Source organism: Bactrocera neohumeralis, chromosome 4 (assembly GCF_024586455.1).
Source record: "Bactrocera neohumeralis isolate Rockhampton chromosome 4, APGP_CSIRO_Bneo_wtdbg2-racon-allhic-juicebox.fasta_v2, whole genome shotgun sequence".
Taxonomy (NCBI): Eukaryota; Metazoa; Arthropoda; class Insecta; order Diptera; family Tephritidae; genus Bactrocera; species Bactrocera neohumeralis.
The window spans coordinates 64,950,698-64,978,510 of NC_065921.1; the positions used below are offsets into that span (position 1 = coordinate 64,950,698).

General features: G+C 33.2%; 1 protein-coding gene and 1 long non-coding RNA gene across 15 annotated transcripts in view; one reads left to right on the plus strand and one right to left on the minus strand.

Annotated features, from left to right (window-relative positions):
* The window catches only part of LOC126756224 (protein hu-li tai shao), an 81,583-nt gene that overhangs the window by 13,391 nt on the left and 40,379 nt on the right, over positions 1-27,813 (plus strand). The window lies entirely within an intron of this gene.
* LOC126756271 (uncharacterized) lies at positions 2,000-5,084 on the minus strand. Its single transcript, XR_007666567.1, has 2 exons — positions 4,922-5,084; positions 2,000-2,577 (listed from the first exon to the last, which is right to left on the minus strand). It is a non-coding gene; the product is annotated as an uncharacterized LOC126756271 (long non-coding RNA).

Consider the following 27,813-nt stretch of genomic DNA (forward strand, 5'->3'; position numbering starts at 1 on the left):
CAGTTAAGCGTGCTTAGATTACTTAACTAAGTTGCGTACATGACCTCAAGGTTTTTAATTCAACAATTTATTAGAAATAAAGTCCATGTACTGCCAGTAAACTTTTCTAATAACACACACTTTTGTCGAAATGTTTAAGCGTAAAGTAAAGAAAATATTTCTTTGGTTATGAGGAAGAAGTCACGGTCAGCAAAACAAAAGAAAGTGCATAAAAAGTTAATAAAAATAAATGAAATATACCCTCCCCATACTCCAAGTAAAAAGAAATAAATTATACTGAAAACAACTACAAAAAACATTAATAATACAAAAAACCACCACCTTCACCTCACCACTGCCATAGTTGCCGTCATAAACACCGCCTTAAATTGGGAGCAATCGTGCGAGTTCGTAAAGAGTTCATTTACCTTCGTCACACTTGAAAATTTCCAACATTGCCCCGACGGTCGGAGGAGTGTGCTTGCTTTGGAGTTGAATTATTTTTGGTTGCCGACTTTTTGTATTGTTTTATATATTTTTTGATTTGTTTCGTTTTTGCTTTCTGGAGTTTTACACAAAGTAAATGATGATGATCGCTATGAATCAAGTTGTAGGAAGGAAGGTATGAAAAATGAAAAAAATACTAATTTTGGATCTCACTGCCATTAACAGTAGTTGTGAGTAAAAATAGGTAATGATGACAAAAAACTTTTAAAATCTCAATTTTATATGGTGAGCTTAGCGGATCTCTTGAGGAATTGAACTTGAGATATTAATTACAATTTGTGGACATATTAGCAATTGTATTAATTCTTTCATTTTTAAATGCTTTTAGAATGTCACTTAAACTGTCTTGTGTATCAGTTGCATTTTTCGAAATTAAATTAAAGAAATGTCAACATCGTCGTATGCCAAGTTTGAGGTCTCGGTCGAAAGCCAAAAAGAGCAAAAGTATCATTGCCAAATCGCTTACAAAATATTGTAGTCCACATATGTTCATAAATACGTATGAAAGTACATATGTATAGTATGTACATACATATGTATGTACATATATCGGTATATAAAATTTCATTCACGCATAGAAATGTGATATCACTCTGACATACAGTGGCCAATAAAGTTTACATACACCTAATTCCATTAAATTCCGACACGTTTATTTGTTTCAAAATTAATAAATTTTGTGGTTTTTTTCTATCCATTTCAAGATATGTATATTTAGCATTAAATATAGCATATCAAAATATTTTTTTTTTTTACACAAATAAAAAAAATTTAAGTTAAAGCTTAAAATGAGCATAATTTATATCAAAAAAGTTTACGTACACTTATGATTGTTTATATAAATCAAAAGTAATTACAATACTTTTAACGGGTTTTGGCCTACATTTTGTTGCTATTGATGTCTAGGGACATCGTTGTATGCTCCTCACTCAATTTCTAGAATTATTTCCGGATATTTTGATCCACTAAGTCCATGATCCAGCTTTTTGGCCTTATTTTGATGAAATTCGATGTTTTCGAATACGGTTTTCCAAAAAGTTCCAGATATTTTGAATAGGATTAATGTCTAGTGATTGCGGGACCTATGGAGTTATTTTTATTTCCATAACAACCATTCATGTACAAGATAAGACATGTATTTTGGGTCGGTATCCTGTTGGAAATTGGTTTTGCTGCTATTAACAGCCGATTTAAGCACACTTAAAATTTAAATTTTTTCCTAAAATGTTCAGATACATATGCTTATCCATGTTTTCACTAATAAAGTCCAAATGTCCAACTCTAGATGCAACCATACACCCGCAAACCATAACATTACCCCCACAGTGCTCTACCATTGGCAATACATTTTGTCCTTGCGACTCTTCATTGATCTTTCTCCACACTTTTCGTGATCTATTCGAACCAAATTTATTAAATTTTGAATCGTCGGTGAACACAATGTTTTCCCATAACCAATACGGTTTGTTTAAATATTGTTTAGCAAACGCCGACATTTTCTTTTTATTAACCTTATATATGTATGGCTGACGACGCGCGACTCGTCTATGATAACCAGCACTCTTCAACAAATTCCTTACTGTTTGGGGATTTATTTTTTTGTGTACATTTCAAAAATGTATAAGCATATGTATCTGAGCATTTTAAGAAAAAGATTTAAATTTTAAGTGTGCTTAAATCGGCTGTTAATAGCAGCCATTTCTATTTACCACAGGATAACGACCCAAAACACACAACTTATCTTGTACGTGAATGGTTGTTATGGAAATAAAAATAACTCCATAGGTCCCGCAATCGCTAGACATTAATCCTATTCAAAATATCTGGAACTTTTTGGAAAACCGTATTCGAAAACATCGAATTTCATCAAAATAAGGCCAAAAAGCTGGATCATGGACTTAATGGGTCAAAATATCCGGAAATAATACTAGAAATTGAGTGGGGAGCATACAACGATGTCTAGGGACACTAATAGCAACAAAATGTAGGCCAAACCCCGTTAAAAGTATTGTAATTACTTTTGATTTATATAAACAATCATAAGTGTACGTAAACTTTTTTGATATAAATTATGCTCATTTTAAGCTTTAACTTAAATTTTTTTTTATTTGTGTAAAAAAAAAAATATTTTGATATGCTATATTTAATGCTAAATATACATATCATGAAATGGATAGAAAAAAACCACAAAATTTATCCATTTTGAAACAAATAAACGTGTCGGAATTTAATAGAACTAGGTGTATGTAAACTTTATTGGTCCACTGTAAGTGTGTGCCTGAGAAGAACAACGCAGCCATTTATGTCATGTATGTATATTATAAATTCTGTTTAAAGTATGTTCACTTTTTTCATTTGAGGCAATTTCGTTCATAATTCCTTCGATCCCAGGAGGGTGGGTGGTTGGCATGAAAGAAAGCGCATGCCTAGTTGTATGAAAGTGCTAGGGTCGCTAGAGCTTAATTCAATTAAGTCGATGATGGAAGTGATGACAACATTGTGCCACAGTGGATCGGGAAATTGAAGTGAGGAGCCGGAGACAAGGTTAAAGAATTTAAAGTGTTCTCATGGGGAATTCTTTACTTCTTGTATAAATAATTTCAATATTAAACATTTTACGTTTGCTAGCGTTTCACCGCTTAAAGCACAAATAAAATTGTTAAATATAATTTAATATAAACAAAGGTATTGACGGATATGTCAAGTAGGTTACCAGTATCAAAAACCGACTGTTATCGATTATGCAATTTTCTTTCTTTATAATTAGCTGAGTTTATTTGTGTTGCCTTTTCTCGAAATTTAAGCTTATTTATCTTATTTTATATAATTTTTCTGCTAGAACTATTCAGTCAATGATTTCCACAATAAACTTATTATTTAATAATCAAATAGAATAACATAGTAACTCATATACAAATACATAACTAATATGTAGCACATACATACAGTGGACCAATAAAGTTTACATACACCTAATTCCATTAAATTCCGACACGTTTATTTGTTTCAAAATTAATAAATTTTGTGGTTTTTTTCTATCCATTTCATGATATGTATATTTAGCATTAAATATAGCATATCAAACTATTTTTTTTTTACACAAATAAAAAAAATTAAGTTAAAGCTTAAAATGAGCATAATTTATATCAAAAAAGTTTACGTACACTTATGAATGTTTACATAAAACAAAAGTAATTACAATACTTTTAACGGTTTTTGGCCTACATTTTGTTGCTATTACTGTCCCTAGACATCGTTGTATGCTCCTCACTCAATTTCTAGAATTATTTCCGGATATTTTGACCCACTAAGTCCATGATCCAGCTTTTTGGCCTTATTTTGATGAAATTCGATGTTTTCGAATACGGTTTTCCAAAAAGTTCCAGATATTTTGAATAGGATTAATGTCTAGTGATTGCGGGACCTATGGAGTTATTTTTATTTCCATAACAACCATTCATGTACAAGATAAGACATGTGTGTTTTGGGTCGGTATCCTGTTGGAAATTGGTTTTGCTGCTATTAACAGCCGATTTAAGCACACTTAAAATTTAAATTTTTTTCCTAAAATGTTCAGATACATATGCTTATCCATGTTTTCACTAATAAAGTCTAAATGTCCAACTCTAGATGCAACCATAAACCCGCAAACCATAACATTACCCCCACAGTGCTCTACCATTGGCAATACATTTTGTCCTTGCGACTCTTCATTGATCTTTCTCCACACTTTTCGTGATCTATTCGAACCAAATTTATTAAATTTTGAATCGTCGGTGAACACAATGTTTTCCCAAAACCAATACGGTTTGTTTAAATATTGTTTAGCAAACGCCGACATTTTCTTTTTATTAACCTTATATGTATGGCTTACGACGCGCGACTCGTCTATGATAACCAGCACTCTTCAACAAATTCCTTACTGTTTGGGGATTTATTTTTTTGTGTACATTTCAAAAATGTATAAGCATATGTATCTGAGCATTTTAAGAAAAAGATTTAAATTTTAAGTGTGCTTAAATCGGCTGTTAATAGCAGCCATTTCTATTTACAACAGGATAACGACCCAAAACACACAACTTATCTTGTACGTGAATGGTTGTTATGGAAATAAAAATAACTCCATAGGTCCCGCAATCGCTAGACATTAATCCTATTCAAAATATCTGGAACTTTTTGGAAAACCGTATTCGAAAACATCGAATTTCATCAAAATAAGGCCAAAAAGCTGGATCATGGACTTAATGGGTCAAAATATCCGGAAATAATTCTAGAAATTGAGTGAGGAGCATACAACGATGTCTAGGGACAGTAATAGCAACAAAATGTAGGCCAAAACCCGTTAAAAGTATTGTAATTACTTTTGTTTTATATAAACAATCATAAGTGTACGTAAACTTTTTTGATATAAATTATGCTCATTTTAAGCTTTAACTTTAATTTTTTTTTATTTGTGTAAAAAAAAAAATATTTTGATATGCTATATTTAATGCTAAATATACATATCATGAAATGGATAGAAAAAAACCACAAAATTTATCCATTTTGAAACAAATAAACGTGTCGAAATTTAATAGAACTAGGTGTATGTAAACTTTATTGGTCCCGTAGATAAATAAAAAAGTGGTCAACGACAACAACAAGTGTTTAACGAACACTAATTTGCATTTGACAACAATTTCTATTGCTTAACTAACTTCCTATACGTTTTGTAAATATTCACATGGTGTAATTATGCCTCTTTGTTTATATGCATACATATATACTTACTTATAACAATAACTTAATACATACATATGTACAAGTTAATAGGCATGACATCATTACATATTACGGCCACGTCGTCTTCGTATGTATAATTCGAATAGTCATCAAACAACTTTTAACAATGAAAACTGTGTACATATGTACATACATATGTTTTTAAGTAATCATAAATATCTACATGTGCACAAACATATTATACACTAAACTTACATTTTGATTAAAAAAATGCACATTTGTACGCTATTAAAACACATATGTATGTATATACGAGGTGTGTTCCAAAGTAAACAGGACTTTTTGAATCCAGCGCCATTTCATGACATTTCATTCATTGGAAGTGAAGTTATTTCGTTTTAAGTGTCAGTATGTTTGCGTTATCGGTGCGAAAATGAGCTTCGAACAAAGAGCCAACATTAAATTTTGTTTTAAAATTGGTGAAACTTTTGCCGAAACGTTTCAATTAATGATACAAGTTTATGGCGATGATTACCTATCCCGTAGCAGAGTGCACGAGTGGTTTGAACGTTTTCAAAGTGGTCGTGAGGACATAATTGACGATCAACATGAGAGCCCATCACAATCCTTGATCACCGAAAATTCGAAACTGTGCGTGAATTCATCAAAAATCAGCCGAAATCATCATTGAAATTTATGGAAATGGAATTGAACATCTCCAAAACATCGAATTATTGCATTTTGACCGAAATTTTGGGCTTACGAAAGGTGTGTGTGCACGGTTTGTTCCGCACAAATTGACTGACGATCAAAAATTGCTCAGAATCCAACATTCGAAGGACGATTATTTGACCAAAAATCACATTTTAACCAGTAACTACTGCCCGTATTCAACTGATATGGCACCGTGCGACTTCTCCTTTTTTGGAAAAATGCATTTGCCCATGATAGAAAAGCGTTATGCAGACGTAGAGGCCAATCAAAAGGCTTGCACCGGCACCGAGCTAAAACACTCGTTCGACATGCTTTTGGACCGTGTAAAAAGCTGAATTGAAACAGAAGGAGACTATTTTGAATAAAATAAATTGATTTTGCCGTAAAACCGTTTGTTCTGTTTTATATTTTAAAGTCCTGTTTACTTTGGAACACACCTTGTATATTTAAAAAAAATATGAAATTTTGTATAAATATTTGGCGTTTGTAAAACAGCATTAACTGTAAAATAAGTAAACTATTTTACACATTGGGTAGAGTTAAACTTTTTTAACAATATTCACATTTAAAATGCATATTTCTTCGTTGAGGAATTTTTTCGTGTTCAATGACCATTTTGGAACTATTGATTTAATCCAATCACATTTCTAACTGACAGATTACGACATTGTCCATGTCCCCTCGTCTTAACATGACTCGTCTAAGAAATTTTTTTTTGTGACAAGGTGCTCCGTCTTAATGTAACCAAAACATATTAACGAATTGAGAACAGCATCAGTAGACTTGACTTCATATTTTTAGTCGTTCTGTCATTTTTTCCTATCATGTTTCTTCCTACCTGTCTGTGCTCTGTCTGTCGGTTTGAGTTTAAAAGTGTCGATATTTAGTCGCTAATTTCCATTTGCTCTAGTAAACATGTTTTTTTCGACAGCAAATTATTTTATACTATTTTGTTGTCCATTGAATTTTAAACCACACTAGCGAAAAAAATTGTCTACTGTCAATTCGCTTAATCTATGTTTTTTTTATTCTCTACTCTCAATGCCGGCATTATTCATTTAATAAATACTAATATGAATATAATGTGTGCATATACTTATGTATCTATGAATCCGCTGTTCTTCTAAGTTTTTGTTGTTACACATATTTTGTTTCTTTTTCTTGTATGTTCTATTTGTGATTAAATTTCGGTTGTATTTCTTTTAATGTACGGAACAATCACATGTTTACCTTGTTCCTTTTGTTAAGTTTTCCATTATTCATTCAAATTGTTTTTCTTCTTTATTTTTATTTCTATATTTATTGTGTATAAATTGAAATTGGAAAGAATTGGGAGTGGCCGCTAGATTTAGTCACTTATTCTCTCTTCTCGCAGAATCACACGTTTTCCATTTGTTTGCTGTCTATCTAATTTTATTCACTCATTTCGTTTTGTAGTCTCTTCCACTTACGCTTTTGACTCGTGTACGCAAATTGTGCATTTTGGGCGAATAATTGAAAGTACCGCGTGTGAATTTCTTTGCTGCTGTTGCTCATCCATGCCAAATTTCACTAATCATTTCGATTAGTGTCGAGTGAGATGATAAATGATGAGTGGAAAGAGGAAATTAGGTATATATTTGCATAGGTACATACATATATACATATGTAAAACTATGTGCGGTTGTATATAATCTATGTTGTGCACACATAAGTATTTCTCCCTGAAAATATATAGGTCTATTTGATAGATGTGTTTCATGATCATTTACCTGCACTGATCTATCTTCTGAGGTTCGTGATGGTTTTTTAGTCGAGCTTTCAGTACTTCATAACTTTTTTAAAGCCATATACATATGTATGTATCTTCAGTGAATATTTTAACTAATGGTACTACCGTTGTTTAGAAACTTGCTAAGAAAATTGTGGGTGTGAACAGTTTTAAGCCTTAATACATATGTCATCATGGCTTACTATAAATCCCATACTAATTATTAATATTTTTAGATGAGTATTTTGAAAAACCAAACCTAGGGAATGTGGATGTAATATACAACCGAACAACTTTCATGTAAGCCAAAAATTTAATCTGGAGAAGTCTTATCCTTTCCTTCATGATATATGTTGATAATCAGTTAAAGACGATCATTTCTCCAGTAGTCTACAAAACTATATATGAAGCTATCTATATGAAACTATCACCAGCTAACCTCACAACTCTTTTCAAGGTCTGATACTTTATGAAAACGTGCTATTTAATTTTGTATGCAAAAAAAATATAAATTGAAGTTTCCTTTGTCATTTTGTATTCAATTTACATACAGCACGTCACACAAAACTCCGGAGCTACCGCACTACAGAGCCAGTCCAGTCCAACCAAATGGATGGACTTTTGAAGTGCAATTGATGGCATTAAGATACTTTAGAATGCGCACAGCGGATGAATTATGATGACAAAAAGCAACAGTCGGCAGATCATTGCTACTTTTAAGTGCGTATTGCCAGTCCGTCAGCAAATCCATTGAGTCCGCCAAGCAGGCAGTCCATCCATCTGTCCCATACCTTCAACCGACCAGCAATTCATCATGCAAACGCCAGGCGGCACGCGCTATGCGACTCTACCAACACTGCTTCCATTGTTGTAAAATGTAGCGAGCCTACTTTGATTTCTCGCTTTTCTTTTGCGAATTGTTACAAAGCCTCTTTAAGTTTCCCAGTCACGTAATCATGAATAATAAAATGTGCCATAAGACTTGCTATAAAACGCAAAAAGGGAAATGTGCAATCATACCAAAATCAAAAATTGTGAAAATCGCAACACTTTCGTGAAAATAAGAGTACAAAACCACAAGAAATTTGTGTACGAATAAGTGTGCAACTCTAAGGTGCGTTGAAAACTTGTTGAAGACAAAAGAATTTATTTGTTGACCATAACCTCATGTAAATTTCGAACAATAATTTTGTGAAAGTAAAAGTTTGGCACTACAAGTATATTATTTATGTGCAATTTGTGTACTCATTGCGGGAATTATCGATTAATAATTTTAACGATTCACATTTAAATTTTTGGCCTACAAACACGAAATAAAAGATTTATTGGCAGAAATCTTTCGTCAATTGCTTCGCGGGATTTGCTCATTTTACTATACAAGTATATCAGTCAAATATAACGACTTGTGACAATTAAAATTTGATAATATCGAGGTCGTATTTGAAAAATCTTCGCTCTATGTTTTACCTTGGAGGTTTAGGATAGTTTATCGAGAATTACAAGTCGATTTGCAATCGTTTATATATAGCTTCTGGAACTTCGGTTGTAGAATAAGATTCTGGAGAATATTCCTGAAGAATCATCTATTTCCAGATTCATTAAAGCAACCAAACTTTCATTTACTGTCTTTCTGACTCATCCTATAAATCGTATTTTTTGTTAATTACTATTTTTTCTTGAAACTTCCAATAAATTTTACAACAAGCTGAAATGGGTACAAAATCAATTGTCTGTGGGCCTCCCTTAAAGTATCTTTCATACAGGCCATCATGATTCATTGTGTTTTTCCCTTATTATGCCAACCTACCACCCAACATTCTTATTTACGTTCAACTTAAACGCGATGACATCATGCAACATTCCTACGTCCTGCCTTTTTCCGCACACAATGACGTCATCTTCACACATATCCTGTGACTACGCCTATGAAAGTAGACGGCTGATTATATTTCTAGTGAACACCACGACAATTAACGACTTTGTTGAGTAAAGTGGCAATGAACTCGGAAAAGCCGGCCGGTCGATCAAACACCACGCCCGCAAATCGAAAATGTCAAGCGAATGGGGACAGAAATTTGACTTAGTGTAGCTGTGTGGAGTCCACACACTTGCTCAGCTCATGGTGCGCTGAATTATGTGGCGCCATAGAGTCAGCGGGCTGGGACACCACTTGTGCCTGTTGTTACGTGGAGTCCTAGCTTGGCACATCGACTTTTGGGGTGGCTGTTGCGTTATTCGCTTGATTGCTTAGCAGCAACATAACAACAACCATAAAGCGAAAACAAATAAAGTTAATAAAATATTCAGCATAAATTCCCGTCGTGATCCTAAAGCGATTGGGTTGGGTTTGAAACAGTCCAAGGAAGTCTTTATGTAATACTCCCTAGGCTCCACGGTGCCGTCTCTTAATATTTAATATTTTCTTTTTTATTGTTTTGCTTTCTTCATTAAGTTGAATATATATGTATGTATTTTCTATTTTTTTATTTATTTGCAACATCTTTCAGAGTATAATAAGTCCATGGTTATATGTATCACGCAAAACTAATAGAGATAGATATAGAGTTATATATGTATATACTTACATACATATATAAATGATCAGGATGACGAGACGAATTGAAATCCAGATGACTGTTTGTCTGTCCGTCCGTGCAAGCTGTAACTTCAGTATAAATTTAATTGGCACGGGCGATTGCAGTGTCAAGGAATACCTGTGGGGAAAACAAGTTGAAAAGGTGGGAATGGTCCCGCTTAAGTTTAATGTACATATCTCCTACACCAGTAAAGCTACAATTATCAAATTCGCCTGGCGCAAATATTATTCTAGAAATATATACAAGTATATATAATATAAATTTTGCGCCCAAATTGGTATGAAAGAGCTTTATACGAGCCGGAGTAAAAATTGGGCGATAGCTGTAGCACTGCCCACTTTTAGGTGAAATCACATATCTCGGGTCACGCCCGACCGATTTCAACCAAGCCTCTCGCCACGTATCTTCTCTAATATTCCTGTGTTACAGTGTGAATGTGCCTCGTCTACTTCCCATATAACACAATTTTCATTCCATTTGAAACTTTCACCTTCCAGCACTTCACTTTTTGCAGGAATAGTGCGTTTGAGGTGTGGTATCTATGACTAAACATTGTGTAAGTCGAACCAAAACTGTTCCAGCCCCTAGATATTCAATATGTGGACATAGTGCTTATTGTTGCCTTTTTACCGAAAATATCTGGCAATGTTTGAGATATACATACAGAAATTAAGAGAGAAACCTTTCTTGATAGTAGTAGTATGTCTGTGTGTCAAAAATGGGTTAATCGAAGCGGGTCAATACTCCTCTTAGCTCCAATATATCTTATATAAATATTTTAGAACTTCGGGTGTCTTTATACCGCAAACATCAGCCAATATGTGAGTTCTCGTAATAAAATTGAGAGAACGTATTTTCTTATAATGATGTATATTTGCGCTTAGAATGAATGAAATCGGGTGAAAACTCACACTAGACCCCATATAATTAACACTTTCCTGGTTTTAACCTTTGCAAATTGCAAGAGCAACATGTTCGGTTATAATCGAACTTAGCTCTTCCTTACTTGTTTTTATATGCTAATATCGGTGGGTTCATCAAACTGACTCCGACCGAATTATACATCATAATGTAGGTCTAGAAATATGTCAAAAATAAACGGAATTCTTGATAAAACTCTTCTCTAAATCTTTCACATAAGCCTGGCAAAAGTAGGTCTGTAAAAGAGTTTTCTCGCTTTTCAGAATGCATTTGCTTATTTAGTATAAAGTCTTGCCGCGCCGGTTCCTGGACATCTCTAGTCTATCTAACAGTTCTCGCAAATTGCTTCCGATAATCGCTTGAGTTCGAATGTTTCAATACGACTGAAACATTATTTATATATACATACATAGTATATACAAGTATATCCACCCGACGAAATTGCAACATTTAGACTAATAAAACCTTTTTCATCACATTCACTTTGTATATTACCAAATTGTATTTATCATTTGTATTATGGGCCGACATGCTTTTGTTGGTTTGTTGGGGTTGTTGGTTTCTATCCATCTCCTAACATACGCCATTTAGGCGACAGGGTTGGGCGCCTGGGGTGTTTGTAACTTGCTTTGTTGTAGTCCACAAAATGTCGTTGAACTCTGCTGCGTGTTGGCGTAATCTTGGTGGCAGTGGTGGTAGGTCCACCACACCCACTACACAATTTCCCGCGTATTAATAGATATGCATATTAGAAAGGTCTCTTGCCGGCGGCGTAAAAGCTTGCGTGTGCGACACTTCGACGCCATTTGGTAAGATATTATGTCATAACGGTATATTCTTTGTCCCTATATACCTAGGAAAAGCAACGAGCAGCTTTCCGGTTTTACCCGCGTTTTCTTTGCACATTCATTTGCTTGTCTCGCCAACCGTTATTATATACCGTTCGGCGCCATTTTCACTACAATGCTTTTAATATCTCTTTTTGTAGTCCTTTTGTTTGTAGTCATGCTTTAGGCCAACTTCGGTGGCTTCGTTCTTTTGTCGATTACATATCCTTGCTGTAGTCGCACCCTGCTAACCTGTCCGTCATTATTTTAGCTTTCGTCGATTGTATGTGTGTGACGAAGCGTGAAGTAAAAAATCAATAATAACATAAAAACAGGTTTTGTAGCATGTTTGGGTGGGTTTTTGGCCAATTTGGCGTTTGCCACACCGGTGTTTACCGTTAATGCGCCTGTTTTTAATACTAAATATGTATGCATGTTGAGTTAAAAAAGTTTGTGGAATTTCCGGTTTCTGTTGCGTGACATACGCCTCCATGCTCGTGCATTTGTTTGTTGTTGCTATGCGCGTGCCAAGCCTAACAATTATCCTTGTTAAGTACTGTTTGTCTTTTTATTAGTGGGTGGTTTACATTGTTTTCTCTACCCTATTAAGTGCAATAGCACTACTTTAATTGCATAATTACAAATTCATAAAAATGAAACTGGGTAGTTTTTACTCTCCTACGATTATTTTCTCTTAATTACAGCTTAAAGTGAGCGTTCTTATCACACATTTAAATCACTTTGATATGGTATAACCAAAAGAATTTCTAATCAATTTTATATGCAAAGTGAAAAACTTTAAAAATTGCTTCCTGTTTGATTTTTTCGTATGTACTGTCCTTATAAATTTGGTACACTAGTTTCGAATTAAATCTATTATATTTATATTGTAATTATTACAGAATGCTTGACCGTGTAGGTTCACGTTTATTCTTGAAATGTGTTTATTAACGCTGCTTTTGTTTTGCTATATTTTCTATGCTGTATAACCCTAAAGTGTATCGTCACATCTTTCTTAAAAGAAAAAACGTTCCTCTTTTCTTTATATTTACCATTCAAAGCCAATAACCATGCAAGCTGTAATATAGTATTATAATATTTAATGTAGCAATATACCCATCAAATAATCAAGTCACAAAAGTAACGAGTATTCGTCTCAAAACGAATGACTTTTAATATACAGTGTTTTGTAACGAGAAGATGTCACTTCGTTGCAATTGCCGTTTGTTCGATCGGCTGTTGTTTATATTTGTGTGCCGTCATTTCTTGCTGACTGCTCCGTCACAATCTCATTCATTCTTGTCTCAATATGCATCTGTTATTCGCGTAATTTATGGCTCTTATAGCAAAGAGCGCGAATTCTCGTCATCAGTTCCAGTTTCAAGTTATGTAATAGTAAGCGCACTTGTCGTTTTTTGCTCCAATGGCGCAGTTTGTGGTTGGTGTTGCCTGCGTCGTTTCAAGACGGGTGTGAGAATAATTGCATACTTGAATAATTTAATTAACATAATTTCGTAAGCTAGAATTTTAATTTGTTATTAGTTTTCATTTCAATTGTGTGCCGCATATCTCTACGTTGATGTAATGGGATGCGCGAAAGTGATTGCAATGATGGAAATGAAATATTAATTTTTGGATGTGTATGCAGAAGGGGATTGCATAAAGATAAACGGGTTTTCAATGCACAAATTTTGAAAAAAAAAATTCGAAGTTTCTGATATAATTAAAATTTTAATGGTTTTTATTTATATTTTCGTACTATTTTTATGAAAACTACAATACTTGGCTAATTTTTTCCACTCGCTTTTTTATATTTTCTTTCTTTCTCTTCATCTTGATAGTCATTGTTTTGACGCCAATTTGTCTGGCCACAACTTGTATACAAGAAATCTTGCCCGTGTTTGGAATTGAAATTCTTGTACGGCGACGTGTGCAAGTCCGTGTGCAAAGAGACCCTACTTACTGGCATGCAGGCCATTTTATTTGCCTTAATTTTTATATATAAATATGTACGTGTTTATATATTTTGCGCCTAAACATTGTCGTTTCATTGCTATGCCTTGCATACGAAATTTGTGCAATAAAAAATAGAACGTATAATGAAAAAATCTTAAGGAAAGCAAATAAAATATAAAACAAAAAAATGTTGGCAAAGTGGGCCACATAAAAACTGTGGAAATATGCAAATATTGAATTTGAAATGGGGGAGTTTAAAAATAAATTAAATTAATGTTGATGCTAATGTGTATACTTATGTAAATATAACCTGTTCATACCGTTATTTTTAATAATTATGCACAACAGTTACATGCACGGTTAAATTTCTTATATAGAAATTTGAAAAAACGATTTCCAAGTTTGAATTTAACTAATTTTTTACATTATATTAGGCTATCGTATTTTTCATTTTATTTTATTATAAATTACATGGTGAATTTGATTTGTTTCAATTGAATTGCATTTTAATCAAATTTTTTGCGTTCACCCCAGAAATATCTGTTTGTTTGCGTCTCTGTCCATTACCTGTCATCGCCAAGATATTCTGCCAATCAAAAAGTAAAATAAAATCAAAATATATCTACATATTTTTTATTGCATACTGCAAACTTGACTCACTTGGCCGCAATTCAAAGCCAATAACCATGCATGCTTTTAACGCCGCCCATACGAATGTGTAACATACATATGTATGTGTATATTTTAGTATGAACACACAACCACGTACATTCGAAAGTCGAAAGGCACATAATTTACATTATTTTTTGGCATATCCCGTCGTCTGCGTCATTTCAATGAAATTCTTATATTCGCACAGTCCATTTTATATACACACTGTTGCACGAACTCATCGTCTACATACGAGTGTACGCGTGCATTCACATATTTTCATTTTAGACCGCTCTTTTGATACGCGAACGAGTATAAACTGTTACAAGCTTTGTATACTTTTCATTTTCGTTAATATACGACATTTTAATTTTTTGGACTTTTTCTACACCTTTTATTCATTTGCCCTATTTAGACGGTTTTCGGTTTTCTTGTGTTGGTATCTTTGCGATTTCTCCACATTTTGGCAATTGTGTGTATTGGATTTATTCGTTGGTTGGTGTAAACCCAAAGTATAATAGGGTCTCTTTTTCGCTGTTTTATGTTATTTTTTCGTTAAGTTTAATGAATTTATATTAATAATTTTTTGAGATATTAACATTAGCGGTATTCCCAAAGGGCTTTTTAGTTTAGTAATGCCTTATTTGATTTTTCATTTGAACTTTAAACTGTGAAAACACTTTTTATTAGAAACCCAAAATAATTTGTGTTATTAATACTTATTTCTATTCTGAGATTTGTCATGCTTACGCGTTCTTTTTAGCAGTCGCACTGGATAGATGATTTTATTTAAATGAAAAAAAATAAATATTTTATTAATTTTTCAACGACCAGAGTTATACCAAGCTTTCCCGGGTGCTTTATTATTCGTTAATATTATTATTCGTTAACTCGATAGATACTAAATAAACATCTTTTTGTCAACTAACAAATAAGCATGCGCGTTGTGAATAGTTTACTTTTTATGACATGAAACTAATATTTTGTTAAATATGCTCATCTGTAAGTATGCATAAATTGTTACTATACGCACTTCCCTTTAAAAGCATTTAATTTATTTTTACAATTAAACATTAAGCTCACAAACTACATGTTTGGCATTGTTTCTGTATTTGTATTTGTTCTTTTTTATTTTCTGACATTTCCCGCGCGGTAATTTCATTCATGCATTTATAGCACAAAGCTTGTTTTCACATAAACATACTTTTTATATATGACCAGCAAATAAGTCGTTGCAGTTTACATATATGTATGTATAAGTAATTATAATATATTATCGCCACACATACATAAATATAAAGTACATTGTATATGTATTGCAATCAGAGCCATCCCAATGGTACCATAACGACGAGGTCAAATCAATTAATAACCGTTGAGTGTGAAATGAGCGGCACAAAGTGAAATGTTAGCGCTTATTACACACTGAAAATAAAATAAAATCGTATCTGAAATGATTGAAAAAAGTAGTTCAGCTTTTTACATTTGCATTCATAGGTTTGACGTAGAATATATGAATGAGAAGCTTTTAATATCAAATGCTATAGAGAATAGACCTCACTCTTCAGTTCTCTTATAAACATACACACATACTCTCTATAGTAGTTGTAATAAAAAATGTACGGCATAAAGAATTTGAACAATAAACTCACATTTTTCATATACACACATGGTCAAAATAATAAGTACATACACCCGTGTGGCTTGCAATGTCTATTAAATGTACTTTTATTAAAGTTTAGAGGGGAAAAAATAAAAATGTTAGTAATAAAAATTTAAATAGGAACTTAAATTTCTAGGAGATAATTGAAAGACCAAAAGTGGATAGACAAAATAATAAGTATATCAGGTATTTGTGACTGAAAAAGAATATTATTTTCGGGTTTCTGGGTCCTATTTAATTTTTGCTCACTTATTTCATCAGTATTTCCGCTACTTTCCAATTACTTTTTAAATTCGTTTTGGCATGCTGGAGATAAGTTTGCGAAACGTAACAATTGAACTCCTATACCATGGTTTTTTCAACAAAATTCCATTAACGGTCTATATTTTAGAATGACTGCTCTTCAATCCAATGTTTGGCTCCCCTAAATGTTTTCAGTTGAATTCAAGTCTCGGGACTGACTTGGTTTATTAAGAGAACTCACACCGTTGTTGTCAAACCAATCACTTACCAACTTCAAGGTAAGTTTAGGATCTTTATCCTGCTAAACTTTCCATATTAGTGGCATACCTTTCTTAGCATATAACAGCATTCTGTTCTCCAAGATATCTTTATATTTGAATCTATTCATGGTGTCTGTAATACTGCGAACATTTCACCTGGCACTATTCCCGAAAAAATAAATTTTTTTTACCAACTGAGCCGCAAACTTACACTTTTGTTTGCCCCATTAAATGTATTTTTCTCACTCTCCTGCCAGGTCAATTAGCTCATATTAGTCTTCGTTGCACTGTTCGAAAATATTATCTTACCAATATCGCCTGAAAGGATTCTTGAAGATATGAATGGGTCCTTTTTAGCGAAATCTGACTATAGGTTGACTGTTGTTATTTATGTTTTCGACATTCTTTTAAATCTTAAGGGCATTCTTCAGAAAAACAATTGGGGTACTCACAACCCGTCGTAAAGCATCGTAAAATCGTAAAATTATAAATTTTTACACTTGTTTAAAAAAATTATTGTTGGATTTCCATACAAAAATGAGTTTGCACATTTAGAATTCTCAATGCTATGTTTTCGAATCGTTATAACTTATAACTTTATGAGACTTGTGAAAACCCTAAATGAAAGTCCCAAAGTTTTAGCGATATTTTAAATACTTTGGCCCTAATTTTTAAGGTTTAAGACGTTTTTTTCGAAAAGACTTTACAAGCGAAAGATCGAGCCAATAAAAAAAACGTCCGATTTGCTAAATATCTTGAAAAATTAAAAATTATTATTTTGACTACTTAGAAAGGAACTTCAATAGAGTGGCACTCTTATTACATGAGAGGATCCACCATTTTCTTTTCATATCGAAAACTGTCCCAGATTTGCATTCTTTTACTTTACCAAACATTCAAAATTTAACTATAGTAGTTCAGGCTATCTATTGAAAATCATATTTGTTTTCTGTTTGCTTTGAAAATTAAAACAACAAAATTATTAGAGTAATGCGATGTATGTCCGCTGGTGTATTTCCATGTAACATTATTTGTCACTTTTATACGTCAATTTGTGTCGCCAATTTTCTACTCTTTCCACTTCCATCATCCGTCAAACATAATCTCTCAGAGTTTATTTCCATTCAATTATTGAAACATATGTATGTATATCCAAACATCTGTGGTACAGCTGTACTTGGATTATATATGTATGTATGTACATATGTAAATAATGTTATTATGTCGGCGCGCTTTGAAAACGTTCTGACAAGTACGAGCTTACATTTGTGATACGAAGTGTACTTGTAAATAGGTTTATTGGTTAGTGTTTGTTCTGCTTGGAAGCAGGCGTCGATTCATTTGACATAATAATGTATTTATTTTTATTATCACATTAAATGCAGCGTGAATTATGACACTTATTTATGGATTGTAGAGATTTTTTCGCTTCAACAGTTGATATTAATAGCATTTTCATACAGACAGTGTGGTTTTGAATGGATGTAAGAACCTTTACCGGGGTAATTGTTAATCGAATGGTGAAAAAATATATAAAATTATGTTTAATGGATATGTCAAAATTTTAATTTCGGATGTGAACATAATTTATATACAATATTAAAAAAAAAATCAGAAAACTATTAAAGCTGACATCTATGATTGCAACTCCGTCCGTGAAATTATCCTCAAGTCTGTTTATTTGATGTAGTTTGAATGGAGAGAAACCTGAACATATTTTTCATTTATGGTGGAATCTGATGAATCTTGCTTAAATAAATGTCAGAGTTAAACCATTTTTTGGTGGCCCATTCGGTCGGCCGGGGATGCCATACAATCAATTGATGTCTACAAATAAGTTTGACATTTCGCCTCACACTGTTAGAGTGCATTTACAGAAAACGAATCAGGTTATGTCATTGAACTGAAAATAAATGATAACTTAAGGGGCTATACCAGTGTGACGCATGAAAAATTAGGCGATTTTCGTGAATTTTTTTAAAAGAAAGTACTAGATTGAATGTTTCGACGTTCTATGGACGTAATAAAGTATATTTTTAGCTATATTAAAAAAAAAAATTTACAAAGATATTGAAAAATAACGGAGTAATGTGCTGTCTGCGGAAGTGCCAAAAAAAAAAGTGCCTCAACTGCTGGCATGATTCCGGTCGATTGAGTAGCTGAAACAAAAAAATTCAAAATGTTTATTAAACTTAAATATATTTTCTATACAATGGACTACGATCTTTGAAAAATATCAAAATTTAAGAAAATGACGCCATTTTGAAAAAAAAAAAATCGTTTTTTTACGAAAAAATTGTCGTTTTTTTAATGCCAAATTGACAATTTTCAGCCAATCAAAAAGATCGTAGTCTATTGTATAGCAAATGTATTCAACTATATCCAGTTTTAATTTGAAGTCGATCGGTTAATTTCTCGTTGAGTTATAATGTCAGCAAATTTGAAAAATGTGGTTTCGAGAAAACGACTTTCACTTATATGTATATGTTTGCACCTCTGAGCGGTCGCTATTTAGAACGCTGCCATTCAAAAACTATTTAAAATACGACCTCGCCGATTTCAAAGGATATTTTTGAATATATAAGCTATCGAAAAAAGCAAAAAAAAAAATTTTTTTTTGAAAGTGTCACACTGGTATAGCCCCTTAAGTTAGATGTTGATGGCAAGCAATGCTCGTGGTCTTTTTATAACACCATTTATTGAATTTAACTTCTGCTCGTTTCAACTAGTTACTAAATATTTTAGTTGTATTGTATACAAGTGTGTTTTACCTGTTTGCATTGAACTATGTAACTGTGTGTAACAAAAGTTTACTTTGCCGTCATGGTTTTTATTTTGTACATCTGCGAAGGCTTTTCAAACATTATTACTTTTTTTTACATTACATTATACGAACCAAATCTAGTAAGTGGCCCTACAATCACCGGTTATTTATATTTTAATTTTCTTTGAGTGAGACCAAAGCTCATAACAAGTAAAGATCAGGCTAGAAATACACCGCACGATGTTGTACTGTGTTATACTTGTATAATACATATACAGCATCGGTAAACAAAAAAGTCGAGTCAATCGGAATCGATGTAGACTATCCCAAAAATTGACGTCTTTAATTTTATTTAGCACTTTGCATTTTATTTGAGATTGCTTTGCTTATCAATTATATAATTTTATTAGATTCTGAGAAAAACATCGAGCATTGTATTGTAATTCTAGGTCTGATGAGGCGTCCTACAAACAGCGAAGTTCTCGTTTAATTGATTTTCGTGATATTGCAAAAAAAGCCTGGGTGGTTTTAAATTACCTTCAAGTTTTTTAAAGTAGATATTCGCGAGAAAAAAGGTACGTTTGAGTTTTTATACCTAGCTACTCTATATTTGTTGGTATAAAATGGTCTTCGACTACTCAATTTCTATACTCGTTAATTTTGTGGTCTGTTCTTAGTTAGAAAATACAAAATGCTTTAATGCACTGGATATATTAATACTTTTACATGAAGTTTTACAAAGCCACTAATTTAGGCTTGTGTATTGTTTTGTCATTTACGGATCAAAACAGGATTAGATTGTGGAGAAAACAGCCCCTTGCCGGATAAAACTCTGGTTTAACTGGTATTATTATTTTTTTGTACAAACCTTTCCCGGTAATGCACATTTTTCTACCTGCCTATTTTTACATAAAATGCTGTTTGAGGGAACATTTTCTACATTCTTTATGCATTGTTGTACGCCAGCAGTACCAAACATTATAATGTCTTCCTTGCCGAAATTCCTCGTTACTTCGATCTCTAAAATCACACAACTCCCCTTTTATAGTAATCAGGCAACTCAAATCGAAGCCTTGATAGATAAACCTCATAAACCTGAGCCATCAATTGGTATCAGAGTAATGGAGAGGCTAGGAATACGGAAAAAGTTGAATAAAATCGTAAAGAAAATGTATTTTATTACCAAAGACACACTTGAACATAAACCATCAGTCGAGATAAATTTTTTTCAAGCGACAATCGGTTGCAAAGTTGGAGAAAAGTTAACTGATGTCTTGAGCGATTCAATGAGTTCAAGTTTGTCGTCAACAAATTTGAGAAGAACTCGTAAACGAGCGAAACCACTGAAGAGAACAGCGATGCTGTTGAAACCGAATTTTTTCATGAAATTACTCGTGATCAGAAGAAGGCACGATTAAACTTCAAAAAGATTTCAAAAACCTATCTGAACCAGGCTCGTCGTATAGTTTTAGATCAAGTGCAGGCTGAGCAGGAAGTTCTCAAAACGTCACTGAGACGAGAACTTAAACAGATAAGAGAGCGAAATAGTAAAAAATATGGCGAAAAGCGCCTCTATCGGCAATATATTAGCAGTAGGCAAGGCATTAAGAAGCGTAGTAAATATATAAAAGATCTTTATGCGGAACAAGTGATTAAAATTGGACGGTCTAGTTATGCTAGCATTAGAAGAGAATTGATACAATCCAGATTGTATATGAAGTGCTTACTCCAACTCATCAGTAGTTATGGAAGTAATTGATATGTTTACGAATCGAATCCTTGTTTCTTTTTATTATTGTAGTATCTATGCAGGACATACATACATATGTTACTAATTATGGTAAATAATATTCGTTATATATAGGTTAAGTAATTTATATCAAAATAAAAAAATAAAAATATAATGAAAATGAATTCCGGGATATGAAAATTAATGTTTCTAACAGAAATCACTATGGCATATTCATCAACATTAGTGGCGTGTGGAGGTACATACCGATATCACATAGTCTAACTACTGGGTCGCATAGTACTATTCGAGATATACTCGCTTAATTTTATATTGCGCTAAAGCGATATCCATATGTAACAAAAGGTGATCTATTTCGAGATTCCCCACTTTTTTAAAGAAAAAACACAGAAACTTCAAATTTAATGGGAAATGTTTATCATTTGAACATTTTTTGGCATTTATTTTTTGAAGATTATCTCATTAAAATGTTGGCTGCGGCGACGTCTTAGATGGCCCATCCGTTGAGTCCAATTTTCTTTGACTCGTGGGAGCATTTCGACTAATAACTAGCGAATGACACGTGTGATGTTTTGCTCCAAGGACTGAATCGAAGCGGGATTGTCAGCATAGACTTTGCATATCCAAACAGAAAAAAGTCTAACGGTGCGATATCACATCATCACGATCTTGGTGGCCAATCGATCAGTCCAAAACGTGAAATAATCTAATCACCGAAATTTTCTCTCAATAAATCCATTGATTGATGCGATGTGTGGGAAGTGGCGTTTTGTTGAAACCAAATTTCGCCGAGTTCACGAGCTTCAATTTCAGGCAAAAAATAGTCGGTTATCATGGCGCGATAACTGTGAAGAAATATGGACCGATGTTATCACTGGCCCACAACAAACCGTTTTTTTCTGGATAAAATGGCGGCCCTTGAATCTTTTTAGGTTGCTCTTCGTCCCAAATGCAGCAATTTTGCTTGTTTACTTACTCATTATGGGGTCTCACGGGTCTCATCGCTGAACAAATTTAACTTGGAACTTTTCAAGAACTCATAGATCGAAACGATGTAACTTGGTAAGGTCGAGCGGCTTCAGTTCTTGCACAAACTGTATTTTGTATGTTTTCAATTTAAGATCTGGACGTAAAATGTGCCAAGTCGTTGCATACGACAGTCTGAGTTAATGCGAACGGCGCCGAATCGGTCTTCGTGTGGGTGGGTGATGGCGTTGCGAATAGTGCGCTCAGTAGACCGAATAAGTTGGCCATAAGTTGAGCGAAGCGCGCGAAACAAATTCTTTACGAAACGTGAATTTTCGTTATAAAGTTGAACGATTTGTAAACGTTGTTCAGGAGTAACTCTTTCCAAGATGAAATGTCAAACTGTATGAACAAAAATTACAAATCAAATTATGCTTGATGCTACTCGCGCGTGATCTGTCAATGTCAAAAAAGGCTTTGAAAAGGTACCTCTACTTGGATTACCCGTTATAATCCAGGCGGGACAAAGATCTAGATTGATTTTATCTTTCGCTAAACTACAAAGCGTTCAAGAGATTTTTTTATACCTAGAAGGAAACGTCGGAGACCATATTGTAAGAATGTATAAACGGCAACTAGTCCCTCAGTTTTTTAGATATTTATCCGAAGTTTTGCAGACGAGAGAGTTTTATGTGAAAATATCCATGCAAAAATGCATAAGTCAAGTAATTTAGTTTAAACTATGAAACAGTGACTAGTTATAAAACTCAAGCTGCAATAGGTCTACAATCTATGACACATCAAATTGTTTCGAGCAGTATTTATCAAAATTTGCTGGGGTTAAGAACCGTCTAACGGTTAATAAGTATTCGTATTCGCTTTTCGTAAGCTGTTGGTTAAATGTACTATGACCGCCGGTCGACCTCAATAGTTTCTTGTGCTCACCTTGGTAAAACAGTAATCACCGCCATCGTGCTCACCATCAGCCCCCCGAACAAAATAAATAAACATTGCTTTGGTCCCCCGCTCTACAAGTGCATTTGATGCAAGTGTGCAACACACCGACCCACTCACTCGAACGATACTGACCACCATCGTCCATTCGATTCTAGTACCTGTCTACCTGCATCAATTATGCAAAACGTGTTCTGTGTTTGCTACTTCTTACTATATTGTTATTATTGTTTGGTTTTGCTTTTTTTTTATATTCAACAACCCTCGTACTTTGTACGCTTAACTTGTCACCACCAGCGGCTTTGGTTCGTTCTTGGATTGGTTTGACCTGTGCGCGCGCCTGGTAGCGGCGGATATGAGCTTGGTGGTTTGATGGTTTGCGGTTTCAGTGGCCAATATGTATTTGCGATAGCGTGCGTGTTTATACATTGTAAGTATGTACATATAAATAAAAAGTGAGTTAATCATCATCACATTTTGGGGCGCAGTACAGTGTTGGTAAATGAAATGCTAAAAATGCAAATATGTATACGCTTTAAAGTTATTCATGATCTCAAAATATATTTTAGAGTAGTTATATTATCAATACATCAAATTTCTGAGAATGCATTGCCCTGAAGTTGTTTGCTTCTAATTTAAAAAGTTTCTATGCACATTTAGGATTTTTGGGTGCCTTTTTCAGATGTTTGTAACGAAAACTATTTCAATTGCAGCGTTTTTTGTTTTCAAATGCTTGGTTTTTGTTTTTGCCTTTAGGTAGGAATTTGTAAATTATAAGTTGAATAATGTCATTTTAGTACTATATTGAATTTTATTGTTTGCTGACAAGTAGAAAACGAAATGAGAAAATTTAATTTAACGAATTATTGACAATACGATAATATTGTGATAGTTCGATAATACATATTTTTATAATTACATAACATTGTGATATTTTACAACAAACAATTCAATAGCATATTTAGATTTTTATAATCAATAAATAACGTAATGTCAACTGAATTGTAAAATTTTTGTTATACTGAGAAGTCGATAACACAACATAACATAATGACGAATGATAAAATATTCATAATATTTAAAATAAAATGATAAATCGAAAATCTTGTAAAAAACCAGAATGAAAAGCCAATAATATTGGTAAAAAGAAAATAAACTATTACTTAAAATACAAGTTTCTCGCCAAACTACTTATAAAGTAATTAGAACTTCTATACTTATTAAAATACCTTTGTACATATGTATATGTATGTATTTATATATTAATATAAATTGATGCGCTTTGTGAGACTAGGTTTCTCAAAGAAAAAATTGGAATCCAAAACTCTCAATCAAGTTCAAATAAAAAACCGTTAATCCGCAGGTATTGTAATTCAGACATAAACGCTTCCGAAACTATCGGTACGGTGATCACAAACACTAAGTGGCATTGCCGCGTATAGCGAGTGAGTGAAGTGATAGCAAATGAGACATGAATAACGCATTTTGAAATCTATACAATAAATTCCAATAAAATAAATAAAAATAGAATAAAAGCCGCGAACTTATTTGTTTATTTACATTATGAGATTATACGTTGCGAAGTTTTATTGTAAAAAGTCCATCTCTATTCTCTTCGCTATCGATTACATAAACAGCTGACCTAGCAGTCGAGCGACCGAAGGAGAACGAACGGCTGTTTTCGATTGACTTTGAAATTAACTAGTTTAGTAAATCAGATAAATAGAAAAAAAATGCAAATAAAAATAAAACTATGCTAGCCACAACCAAAGAAGCCAAGCTAAAATTGCCAAACGCCGCGACTGCTATTGCAAAATGCAAATATGAAGCTTAAAAAGCCGCAACGAAATTTACCAATTAGCTTAGGTTAATTTGGAAATATTTAACCGTGTGAATAATGTGAAATGAGGTGCGAAAAATTCGAGTTTTTCGCTTTGTCTGCTACACTCTAGTCTCACTGTAGTAAGCTGGAAAAACTCGTTTTATTTTTTCATTAACTAGAGAGCAGCCAAAAGTCAACGTACACTAGCAGAAGTTAAATACTATTTTTTAACATATATTCCGAGATTTCGTAATTATTTTCTTTAGAAATATAAAGTTTGTGTCTTCCCACACTACAATCCGATAAAGTACACTTCAACAATTATATTTTAATCAACAAAAAACATTGAAAACATATTTTTTTATCCAATTGACTACTTCGCTTTTTTTTTTTGATTTTCTTTTCTTCTGTTGTTGCTTCCAATCAAGGTTCAATAATCAACGATCAATCTCACTTCCACTCTTGGACAGTCAGAAAAATCGTGAAACAATCAAGCGTCCCACCCACCAATCTAACAAATCATTTACCGTTTCCACTTACCACCGAACTAACTGCATACATTAATTGTATGTGTATGTGTTTATAACTCCATACTTTCTCCTTAAGTCTACAGCTTTTGATTGCCGGCTGATGCTACAAAAGTTGGATCATCGATCAGTCAAATCGGTTGGAAAACGATGTACGTTTGAACGTTGAATATTGAACGGTCGATTAGGCAGAAGAGTGGACTGACTCATTCGTCTTATTTATATATGTAAGTATGTGCGTACATATATTGACTGTCGTGTGTGTGTTGAAGCGTTTAAAATACGCCCACACCGCGCGCAACTATTTTTTCGCTTTAGTGAATTAAATGTGTAAATATAAAAAAAAAAATTAAAATTAAATTAATAAAATATAAAATATTTTTTTTTTACTTTAAACTCAAATGCGCATTTAAAGGGTGATCCCTTTCGAGGTTTTCTACTACTTTCAAGAAAAAACATAGAAATTGGAAATTCAATGGATAATGTTTATTATCGTTCGAATGTCTCTAGCATTTATTTTTTGAATATTATCTCTTTCAAATGTGGGTCGCGGCTACGTCTCAGATAGTGCATCCGTTGAGTCCAATTTTCTATGACTCATTCGAGCATCTCGACTGTTAATTGGCGAATTACACGCGCATGATTCCTTGCTCCAAGGCCTAAATCGAAGCGGGATTGTGCGCATAGACTTTAGACTTTACAGCTCTTGAATCGCTTCAGGTTGCTCTTCCTCCCAAAATTTGGGTCGAAAACGTCGCATCTTCTTGGAATTTTTCAAAAGCCCATAAAGCGAAGCGACGTCGTTTGGGAAGGTCAAGCGGCTTTAGTTCTTATACAAGCTGTATTTTGTACGCTTTTAATTTAAGATCTCGACTTCTTATGTTCATCATAAGTTGAGCGAAGCGCCCGAAAATATTCTTTACAGAACTTGAATTTTCGTAAGAAAGTTGAACGATTTGTAAACGTTGTTCAGGCGTAAGTCTTTCCATGATAAAATGCCAAACAATACTGAACAAATAAAACATGACAGCTTAAGTGATCATCTCAGTGTGACCCTTCGAAAAATCACTAATTTTTTCGATTTTTTTGTTTTTAATGTTGAAATTAACTAATCGGTCCGGATTTCGACAATTTTTCGTATAAAAGAAAGAGAATGACGTTAAAAATATTATCTCCAAATTGGAACTAGATATCTTCAAAACTCTTCCCTTGAGAGTGGAAACCGTTTAGAAAAAAATTTGAGAGAATGTTTATTACAGTATATACTATCCGATAATGCAACCAAATAAAATCGATTTTTCGAAAATTTCACACTGAGACGATCCCTTAAAACGACTCACGGGTGATTTAAAAAAAGACTATTGAAAAAAGTACCTCTGCTTCGATCACCCGTTATATGTGGTTACAATGTTTTGATTGTTATAAACTTTTTAACTAATTTTTATGATTCGAAGTTCAGTGATTAATATTTATTAGCAAGAGAGATTCAGCAATATATTTTTGATTTAGTCATAGGGAATTTACCATTTTCAATCCAAAATATATGTTCCACCTATTCACAATTATTTATAATTTTTCAACCTTTACATACTCAAAATGAAAAAATAAAGGTTTTAATTTTCAGCCTAGAGCCTTGTTCCTCTAGTTGCATTTTGTATAAGTTGGTAGTTAAAAGTAATATTCAAAATTTTGTTGAAATGATTTCTTTTGTTATGCATATACTATATGTACATATTTTATGCATTACCACCACTTCTGCACCCGTTGCTATCGTGTTTTCCTGCTATTTGTTTTTCGTACATGGTTGGTCAGTCAGCTAGCATAAATTTTTGTATGTAAATAAGTACAAACATAAAATGTGACATACATATGTATATCTCACGTAGTTAGTGTGACTTGCGGAAGTTCTATGACGATATTGCGGCGCTTTCCATATAAATATGTATTTCCTGCCCAACAATAGAGGTGAGGATATTATTCTGCTCAAAGTAACATATAAAACCTATAACCTTTAGCTGCGCTTATGGGCAGAAAAAGCGCCATTAACATATGTAGCTTGTTGAAAAAATATGCGTAATTAACATTAGTAACTGCACTTTTGCACTAGATCAAAATTTCGCAAAGCAACTGAACACTCAACAAACGTTCCCTTCACATGTACACCCATTTTTTCTCTGATTACAACATAAAGCACACATAATTACCATAGAATGACGAATCATATTCAACGAGATACGTTG